Below are 11,393 nucleotides of genomic sequence, written 5' to 3'. Positions count from 1 at the left end.
GGTTTGTTGGGAGCGCATGAGTCGAAGCCACAACTGGGATTGAATGGGAGAGCACAACTTGAACCCATGACCGAGGACTTATGCGCAACTTGAACCCACAGCCTGGACTTATGCGCCTGTTTCCAGCGCATGACTCGAACCCACAACTGGGATGGAATGGGGCTGTTGGGAGAGCTTGAACCCACAACCGAGGACTTCTGCGCAACTTGAACCCACAGCCTGGACTTATGCGCAACTTGAACCCACAACCGAGGACTTATGCGCAACTTGAACCCGCAGCCTGGACTTATGCGCCTGTTTCCAGCGCATGACTCGAACCCAGCACCCAGCCCTGCAGAGGACTGGGTGCAACTTGAACCCGCAACCGTGGACTTCTGGGCCTGTTGAGAATGTACAACTCGAATCCATGGCCAGGACTTAATGGGACTTGATGGGCCTGTTGGAAGCGCATGACTCGAACCCGCCGCCGACCTGGACTTAATGCGCCCCTTGGAAGCGCATGACTTGAACCCACAACAAGGGATTTAATGCGCCTGTTGGAAGCGCATGATTCGAACCCGTGACCAGGATTTCATGCGCCTGTTGGAAGCGCATGACTCGAACCCGTCACCCATCACTGCAGGGGATTTAATGCATCCATCAGAAGGGCACGACTTGAACCCACACTGGAGGAACTATGCGCCCATTGGAAGTGCACAGCTTGAACCCATGGCCAGGACTTCATGCGCCCCTTGGAAGCACACAACTCGAACCCATGGCCAGGACTCAATGCGCCTGTTGGAAGCGCATGACTCGAACCCACAACCAAGGACTCAATGCGCCCCTTTGAAGTGCATGACTCGAACCCATGACCAGGACTCAATGCGCCCCTTGGAAGCGCACGACTCGAACCCATGACCAGGACTTAATGCGCCCCTTGGAAGCACATGACTCGAACCCATGGCCAGGACTTAATGCGCCAATTGGAAGCGCATGACTCGAACCCACAACCGAGGACTTATGCGCCCCTTAGAAGCACACAACTCGAACCCATGGCCAGGACTCAATGCGCCTTTTGGAAGCGCATGACTCGAACCCACAACCGAGGACTTAATGCGCCCCTTAGAAGCGCATGACTCGAACCCACAGCCGAGGACTCATGCACCAATTGGAAGCGCATGACTCGAACCCACGACCCATAGGACTTAATGCGCTTTTTGGGAGCGCATGACTTGAACCCACCACCAGGACTTAATGCGCCCATGGGAAGCCTGTGACTCGAACCCACGACCCACCACTGCATAGGACTTAATGCGCCTGTTGGAAGCGCACAACTCGAACCCACAACCAAGGACTTAATGTGCCCCTTGGAAGCGCACGACTCGAACCCATGGCCAGGATTTAATGCGCCTTTTGGAAGCGCATGACTCGAACCCACAACCGAGGACTTATGCGCCCCTTAGAAGCACACAACCCATGGCCTTTTGGAAGCGCATGACTTGAACCCACAACCCAGGACTTAATGCGCATGTTGGAGGCGCATGACTCGAACCCACGACCCACCACTGCATAGGACTTAATGCGCATGTTGTGAGTGCGCACGACTCGAACCCAGGACTGAGGACTTCATGCGCCTTTTGGAAGCGCACGACTCGAACCCGCCACCATGGACCCTCGCCATCTACCTCTCTTGCTGCGCAGTGTTGCCTCTTTGGATTTCCCAGCAAATTCTGACATTTGCCACCCAAATTCTGAGATTTGCCCCCGTTTTGCCCCCCAAATTCTGAGATTTCCCAGCAAATTCTGACATTTGCCACCCAAATTCTGACATTTCCCTCCCTTTTCTCCCCAAATTCTGAGATTTTCCCCATCTTGCCCCCCAGATTCTGAGATTTCCCAGCAAATTCTGACATTTGCCACCCAAATTCTGAGGTTTTGCCCCCTAAATTCTTACATTTGCCACCCAAATTCTGAGATTTGCCTGATTTGCCCCCCAGATTCTGAGATTTCCCAGCAAATTCTGACATTTGCCACCCAAATTCTGAGCTTTTGCCCCCTAAATTCTTACATTTGCCACCCAAATTCTGAGATTGCCCCCCGTTTTGCCACCCAAATTCTGAGATTTCCCAGCAAATTCTGACATTTGCCACCCAAATTCTGAGATTTCCCCCCGCTTTGCCCCCCAAATTCTGACATTTGCCACCCAAATTCTGACATTTGCCACCCAAATTCTGAGATTGCCCCCCGTTTTGCCCCCCAAATTCTGACATTTGCCACCCAAATTCTGAGATTTCCCCCCGTTTTGCCCCCCAAATTCTGACATTTGCCCCCAAATTCTGAGATTTCCCAGTTTTGCCCCCCAAATTCTGACATTTCCCCCAAATTCTGACATTTGCACCCATATTCTGACATTTGCCACCCAAATACTGACACTTGCCACCCAAATTCTGACACTTGCCCCTGTTTCCCCCCCGAATTCTGACATTTGCCACCCAAATTCTGACATTTGCCACCCAAATTCTGAGATTTCCCCCCAAATTCTGACATTTGCCACTCAAATTCTGAGATTTCCCCCTGTTTTGCCCCCAAATTCTGACATTTGCCCCCCAAATTCTGACATTTGCCACCCAAATTCTGACATTTGCCCCTCTTTTGCCCCCAAATTCTGACATTTGCCCCCCAAATTCTGACATTTCCCTCCCTTTTGCTTCCCAAATTCTCAGATTTCCCAGTAAATTCTGACATTTGCCACCCAAATTCTGAGATTTCCCCATTTTGCCCCCCAAATTCTGACATTTGCCACCCAAATTATGAGATTTCCCCCCGTTTTGCCCCCCAAATTCTGACATTTGCCACCCAAATTCTGACATTTCCCCCCGTTTTGCTGCCCAAATTCTGACATTTGCCCCCAAATTCTGAGATTTCCCAGCAAATTCTGACATTTGCCACCCAAATCCTGAGATTTCCCCCCATTTTGCCCCCGAAATTCTGAGATTTCCCAGCAAATTCTGACATTTGCCAGCCAAATTCTGAGATTTCCCTCCCTTTTGCCCCCCAAATTCTGAGATTTCCCAGCAAATTCTGACATTGGCCACCCAAATTCTGAGATTTCCCTCCCTTTTGCTCCCCAAATTCTGAGATTTCCCTCCCTTTTGCCCGCCCAAATTCTGACATTTGCCCCCAAATTCTGACATTTGCCCCCAAATTCTGACATTTCCCCCCAAATTCTGACATTTCCCAGCAAATTCTGACATTTGCCCCCAAATTCTGAGATTTCCCCCGTTTCCCCCCAAATTCTGACATCTCCCCCCATTTTGGTCCCCAAATTCTGAGATTTCCCCCCAAATTCTGACATTTCTCTCACTTTTGCTCCCCAAATTCTGACATTTGCCCCCAAATTCTGCCACCCAAATTCTGAGATTTGCCCCCAAATTCTGACATTTGCCACCCAAATTCTGACATTTTCCCCAAATTCTGAGATTTCCCAGCAAATTCTGACATTTGCCACCCAAATTCTGAGAAACTATTTTTTGGGGTGGAAAATACCATTTAATGACTAGAAAAAGGGAGAAAAATGTTTGGGAAATACCATTTAATGTCTAGAAAAAGGGGGAAAATATTTGGGATTTGTTGGGAAATACCAATTAATGTCTGAAATGGGGGGGGAAATATTAGGAAAATACCATTTAATGTCTAAAAATGGGGGGAAATATTTGGGATTTTTTGGAAAATACCATTTATTTGAAAACGGGGGGAAATATTTGGGATTTTTTGGGAAATACCATTTAAATGGAAACGGGGGAAAATATTTGGGAAATACCATTTAATGTCTAAAAATGGGGGGGAAATATTTGGGAAATACCATTTAATGTCTAGAAAAAGGGGGGAAATATTTGCGTTTTTATTGGAAAATACCATTTAATTTCTATTGGGGGGGTGTGGAAAATACCATTTAATTGGAAACGGGGAAAATATTTGGGATTTGCTGGGAAATACCATTTAATTGAAAACGGGGAAAATATTTCGGGGTTTTTGGAAAATACCATTTAATTGGAAATGGGGGGAAATCTTTGGAAAATACCATTTAATGTCTAAAAAGGGGGAAAATATTTGCATTTTTATTGGAAAATACCATTTAATATCCAGAAACAGGGGGGAAATATTTTAATTTTTTTTGGGAAACTACCATTTAATGTCTAGAAAGGGGGGGAATATTTGGAAAATATCACTTAATGTCTAAAAATGGGGGGAAATATTTGGAAAATACCATTTCATGTCCGGAAACGGGGGTGTTTTTGTGTGTTTTTATATATATTATACATGCTAATTACTGTCAATTTAATTGCTGCTCGTCTCCCTTGGACAGGAAAAAAATATTCGACCCCCCAAGAAATCCACCCCCCCTTTTTTTCTACCGAGTGGAACGTCCCGTTTTCCCATTGAAAATATAAAATATAGTTATTTTAATAGAGATTTTGTGCCGTGTCTTTTTTTTCGGGTTGGGATGGGCGGCTGTCAATCATCCTGGAAGGGTCGACTTTTTGATAAGGGGGGGCGGTGGTTTTGCCCCCCAAATTCTGACATTTGCCACCCAAATTCTGAGATTTTCCCCTGTTTTGCCCCCCAAATTCTGACATTTGCCACCCAAATTCTGAAATTTCCCCCCATTTTGCCCCCCAAATTCTGACATTTGCCTCCCAAATTCTGAGATTTCCCCCCGTTTTGCCCCCAAATTCTGACATTTGCCACCCAAATTCTGAGATTTCCCCCCATTTTGCCCCCAAATTCTGACATTTGCCACCCAAATTCTGAGATTTCCCCCCATTTTGCCCCCAAATTCTGACCTTTGCCACCCAAATTCTGAGATTTCCCCCCCATTTTGCCCCCAAATTCTGACATTTGCCACCCAAATTATGAGATTTCCCCCCATTTTGCCCCCCAAATTCTGACATTTGCCACCCAAATTATGAGATTTCCCCCCGTTTTGCCCCCCAAATTCTGAGATTTGACCCCAAATTCTGACATTTGCCACCCAAATTCTGAGATTTCCCCCCATTTTGCCCCCCAAATTCTGAGATTCCCCCCCCTTTTGCCTCCCAAATTCTGACATTTGCCCCCAAATTCTGACATTTGCCACCCAAATTCTGACATTTCCCCCAAATTCTGAGATTTCCCCCCGTTTTGTCCCCCAAATTCTGACATTTGCCACCCAAATTCTGAGATTTCCCCCCATTTTGCTGCCCAAATTCTGAGATTCCCCCCCCCTTTTGCCTCCCAAATTCTGACATTTGCCCCCAAATTCTGACATTTGCCACCCAAATTCTGACATTTTCCCCAAATTCTGAGATTTCCCCCCGTTTTGTCCCCCAAATTCTGACATTTGCCACCCAAATTCTGACATTTGCCACCCAAATTCTGAGATTTCCCCCCGTTTTGCCCACCTAATTCTGACATTTGCCACCCAAATTCTGAGATTTCCCCGTTTTGCTGCCCAAATTCTGATATTTCCCCCCGTTTTGCCTCCCAAATTCTGACATTTGCCACCCAAATTCTGAAATTTCCCCCCGTTCCCCCCCGAAATTCTGACATTTGCCCCCAAATTCTGACATTTGCCACCCAAATTCTGAGATTTGCCCCCAAATTCTGACATTTGCCACCCAAATTCTGACATTTCCCCGAAATTCTGACATTTGCCCCCCAAATTCTGAGATTTTCCCCTTGAAAATTATGAAATATAGTTATTTTAATAGAGATTTTGTGCCCTGTGTCCTTTTTTGGGGTTGGGATGGGCGGCTGTCAATCATCCTGGAAGGGTCCACTTTTTGATAAGGGGGGATCGATCATTTATCGATCAGATATTATTTATTGATCGGCTATTATTTATCGGTCGACGATTATTTTATTTTATTAACGAGCCGCAAACCTGGGGCAAAAACGCCGCATTTATTGATCGAATACGATTTCATTTTATTGATTATTGATTGATTGATAGGCAAGTCGGCTTCAGGCCGCCGTCAGACGCAGGAAATCGTCGTCGCCTGAAGAGGAGAGGGGAGAATCGATGAGATTATTGCTTGGAGATATTGGTTAATAATGGGAATATTAATAATAATAATAATAATAATAATAATAATAATAATAATAATAATAATATCATATTATCATATTGATAACATTCATATTAATAGTAGTATTTGCTATAGATTCAAGTAGGTAGCCATGTTCTTGACGCAGTCTAAATATAATAATAATAGTAATAATAATAATAATAATGGTAATGATGATGATGATAATAATAATGATAATATGATATAATATAATAATATTCATATTAAGAGTAGTAGTAGTTCTTATAGATTCAAGCAGGCAGCCATGTTCTTGACACAGTCTAAATATAATAATAATAATAATAATAATAATAATAATAATAATAATAATAATGGTGATATTATAATATTATTATAAAACTTGAAATTGGTAACCTTTTTTCCAATAATAATAATATAATAATAATAACTTGATTATACAATATAATAATAATGATAGCTTATTAACAACAGCAATAATAATATCTTAATAATAATAATAATACAATAATAATAATACAATACAATATAATAATGATAATAATAAAATAATGACGATAATAATAATAAATAATGCTAATGCTAAATAATGCTAATAAATAATAATAATAATAATAATAATAATAATATAAGAAGAAGAAGAAGAAGAATAAAATAATGCTAATAATAATAATAAATAATGCTAATGCTAAATAATGCCAATAATAATAATAATAATAATAAATAAAATAATGCTAATAATAATAAAAAATAATGCTAATGCTAAATAATGCCAATAATAATAATAATAATAATAATAAATAACTAAATAACTAAATAAGAAGAAGAAGAATAAAATAATGCTAATAATAATAATAAATAATGCCACTGCTAAATAATGCCAATAATAATAATAAATAAATAACTAAATAAGAAGAAGAATAACATATTGCTAATAATAATAATAATGCTAATGCTAAATAATGCCAAGAATAATAATAATAAATAATATTACAATAATGCTAATAATAATAATAAATGATGCTAATGCTAAATAATGCCAATAATAATAATAATAATAATAATAATATAAATAACTAAATAAGAAGAAGAATAACATATTGCTAATAATAATAATAATGCTAATGCTAAATAATGCCAATAATAATAATAATAATATAAATAAATAAATGTAGAAGAATAAAATAATGCTAATAATAATAATAAATAATAAAAATAAAATAATAAAAAAAATAAAATAATAATAAATTAATAATAATAATAATAATAATAATAATAATAATAATATAATAATAATAATAATATAACATAATAATAATTAACCCTACCTTCGTTGAGGACCCCGCAGTACTCCTTGCACTCCTTCTCCAGGTAGAACTTGTTGGCGTTGGCCCCGCAGCCCCGGAAGGTGACGCAGGCGCCGCGCGAGGCGTCGAAGGCCCAGTATGTTGACGGACAGGGTGGGCCGGGGGTGATGGGCAGGCGGCAGGCGGCTGGGGGAGGAGAGGAGAGGAGAGAGGTGGGTAGAGAGGCTGAGGAGGAAGTGGGGGGAAACACTCCTAGAGAGGAAGTGGGAGTTGGAGGAAGAGGAAGTGGGAGCCAGAGGAAGAGGAAAAGGACAGGGCGGGCCGGGGGTGATGGGCAGGCGGCAGGCGGCTGGGAGGGGAGAGGAGAGAGGTGGCTAGAGAGGCTGAGGAGGAAGAGGAAGTGGGAGCTGGAGGAAGAGGAAGTGGGCACCAGAGGAAGTGGGAGCTGGAGGAAGTGGGAGATGGAGGAAGAGGAAGTGGGAGCTGGAGGAAGAGGAAGAGGACAGGGCGGGCCGGGGGTGATCGGCAGGCGGCAGGCGGCTGGGAGGGGAGAGGAGAGAGGGAGGTGGCTAGAGAGGCTCTGGAGGAAGTGAGGGGGAAGAGGAAGTGGGGCTGGAGGAAGAGGAAGTTGGGGAGGAAGTTGGAGAAGTAGAGAGGCTCCAGAGGAAGTGGGAGCGGGAGGAAGAGGAAGTTGGGGAGAGGTTCCTAGAGAGGCTCTAGAGGAAGAGGAAGCTGGAGACAATCCTAGAGAAGCTCTGGAGGAAGAGAATGAGAGGCTCTGGGAGGAAATCGGAGGAAGAGGAAGTTGGGGAGACGTTCTTAGAGAGGAAGTGGGAGCCAGAGGAAGAGGAAGTGGGAGCCGGAGGAAGAGGAAGTGGGAGCCGGAGGAAGAGGAAGTAGAAACGTTCCCAGAGAGGGTCTGGAGGAAGAGAAAGTTGGGGGGAGGTTCCTAGAGGGGCTCGGGGGGGGGGAGAGGAGAGTTGGGAGGGAGGTTGCTAGAGAGGCTGAGGAGGAAGTGGGGGGAGGAAGTGGGAGCTGGAGGAAGTGGGAACCGGAGGAAGAGGAAGTTGGGGAGGAAGTTGGAGAGAAGTAGAGAGGCTCCAGAGGAAGTGGGAGCCGGAGGAAGAACAAGTTGGGGAGACGTTCCTAGAGAGGGTCTGGAGGAAGAGGAAGTGGGAGCTGGAGGAAGAGGAAGTCGGGGAGAGGCTCAGGGGGGAGAGAAAGTGGGAGCTGGAGGAAGAGGAAGTGGGACGCCCTCCTTCTCCAGGTAGAACTTGTTGGCGTTGGCCCCGCAGCCCCGGAAGGTGACGCAGGCGCCGCGCGAGGCGTCGAAGGCCCAGAAGTTTGACGGACAGGGCGGGCCGGGGGTGATGGGAAGGCGGCAGGCGGCTGGGAGGGGAGAGATGGGAGAGAGGTGGCTAGAGAGGCTGAGGAGGAAGCGGGGTGATAGGAAGTGGGAGCCTGAGGAAGAGGAAGTGGGAGCCAGAGGAAGTGGGAGCTGGAGGAAGAGGAAGAGGAAGAGGACAGGGCGGGCCGGGGGTGATGGGCAGGCGGCAGGCGGCTGGGAGGGGAGAGGAGAGGAGAGGTGGGAGGGAGGTTCCTAGAGAGGGTCTGGAGGAAGAGGAAGTGGAAATGTTCCTAGAGGCACTCCGGAGGAAGAGGAAGTTATGGGGAGGTTCCTAGAGAGGGTCTGGAGGAACTGGGGGGGAAACGTTCCTAGAGAGGATAGGGGGGGAGAGGAAGTGGGAGCTGGAGGAAGAGGAAGTTGGGGAGGCGTTCCTAGAGAGGGTCTGGAGGAAGAGGAAGTGGGAGCTGGAGGAAGAGGAAGTTGTGGAGAGGCTCAGGGGGGAGAGAAAGTGGGAGCTGGAGGAAGAGGAAGTGCGAGGCGGGATAAGAGGAAGTTAAGGAGACGTTCCTAGAGAGGCTCTGGAGGAAGAGGAAGAGGAAGTTGCGGAGAGGTTCCTAGAGAGGCTCTGGGAGGAAGAGGAAGTAGGAGCCAGAGGAAGTGGGAGCTGGAGGAAGAGGAAGTTGGGGGGAGGTTCCTAGAGAGGATACAGGGGGGAGAGGAAGTTGGGGAGACGTTCCTGGAGAGGGTATGGAGGAAGAGGAAGTAGGAACTGGAGGAAAAGGAAGTTGGGGGGAGGTTCCTAGGGAGGCTCTGGAGGAAGAGGAAGCTGGAGACATTCCTAGAGAGGCTCAGGAGGAAGTGGGAGGGGGAGAGGAAGTGGGTCTGGAGGAAGAGGAAGTGGGAGGCGGAATAAGAGGAAGTTGGGGGGAGGTTCCTAGAGAGGCTTGGGGGGGAGAGGAAGTTGGGGAGACGTTCCTAGAGAGGATAGGGGGGGGGAGGAAGTGGGAGCTGAGGGAAGAGGAAGTGGGACGCCCTCCTTCTCCAGGTAGAACTTGTTGGCGTTGGCCCCGCAGCCCCGGAAAGTGACGCAGGCGCCGCGCGAGGCGTCGAAGGCCCAGAACTGGGACGGGCAGGGCGGGCCGGGGGTGATGGGAAGGCGGCAGGCGGCTGGGGGGGGAGAGGAGAGAGGTGGCTAGAGAGGCTGAGGAAGTTGGGGGGAGGAAGAGGAAGTGGGTCTGGAGGAAGTTGGGGAGACGTTCCTAGAGAGGGTCTGGAGGAAGAGGAAGTGGGAGCTGGAGGAAGAGGAAGTTGGGAGAGAGGTGGCTAGAGAGGCTCCGGAGGAAGTGGGGTACGGGGGGAAGAGGAAGTGGGTCTGGAGGAAGAGGAAGTGGGAGCTGGAGGAAGAGGAAGTTGGGGGAGGTTCCTAGAGAGGATTTGGAGGAACAGGAAGTAGAAGCCAGAGGAAGTGGGAGCTGGAAGAAGAGGAAGTTGGGGGAGGTTCCTAGAGAGGATACGGGGGAAGAGGAAGTGGGAGCCAGAGGAAGTGGGAGCTGGAGGAAGAGGAAGTGGGAGCTGGAGGAAGAGGAAGTTGGGAGAGAGGTGGCTAGAGAGGCTCCGGAGGAAGTGGGGAGAAACGTTGGGGAGGATACGGGGGGAAGAGGAAGTGGGAGCTGGAGGAAGTGGAAACGTTCCTAGAGAGGGTATGGAGGAAGAGGAAGGGAGCTGGAGGAAGAGGAAGTTGGGAGAGAGGTGGCTAGAGAGGCTGAGGAGGAAGTGGGGAAAACGTTCCTAGAGAGAAGATGGGGGGGAGAGGAAGTGGGAGCCAAAGGAAGAGGAAGTGGGAGCCAAAGGAAGAGGAAGTGGGAGCTGGAGGAAGAGGAAGCTGGAGACATTCCTAGAGAGGAAGTGGGAGCTGGAGGAAGAGGAAGTGGGAGCTGGAGGAAGTTGGGGGGAGGTTCCTAGAGAGGCTCTGGAGGAAGAGGAAGCTGGAGACATTCCTAGAGAGGAAGTGGGAGCTGGAGGAAGTGGGAGCTGGAGGAAGTGGGAGCTGGAGGAAGTGGGAGCTGGAGGAAGAGGAAGTGGGAGCTGGAGGAAGAGGAAGTGGAAACATTCCTAGAGGCGCTCCGGAGGAAGAGGAAGTTATGGAGACGTTCCTAGAGAGGCTCAGGAGGAAGTGGGAGTCGGAAGAAGAGGAAGTTGGGGAGATGTTCCTAGAGAGGCTCTGGAGGAAGAGGAAGCTGGAGACGTTCCTAGAGAGGAAGTGGGAGCCAGAGGAAGAGGAAGTTGGGGAGATGTTCCTAGAGAGGATACGGGGGGGGAGAGGAAGTGGGAGCCGGAGGAAGAGGAAGTGGGACGCACTCCTTCTCCAGGTAGAACTTGTTGGCGTTGGCCCCGCAGCCCCGGAAAGTGACGCAGGCGCCGCGCGAGGCGTCGAAGGCCCAGAACTCGGAGGGACAGGGCGGGCCGGGCGTGATGGGCAGGCGGCAGGCGGCTGGGAGGGGAGAGGAGAGTTGGGGGAGAGAGGTTGCTAGAGAGGCTGAGGAGGAAGTGGGGGGAACAGGAAGTGGGTCTGGAGGAAGAGGAAGTGGGTCCCTCCCCCAGGCCAGAGGATCCAATCAGAAACTGCTGGGGAAGAGGAGTTGGGGAGAGGTTGCTAGAGAGGCTCCAGAGGAA

Source organism: Podarcis tiliguerta, assembly GCF_965153285.1.
Source record: "Podarcis tiliguerta genome assembly, chromosome: Z".
NCBI classification, from domain to species: domain Eukaryota; kingdom Metazoa; phylum Chordata; class Lepidosauria; order Squamata; family Lacertidae; genus Podarcis; species Podarcis tiliguerta.
Note: the sequence above shows the minus strand (reverse complement) of the source record.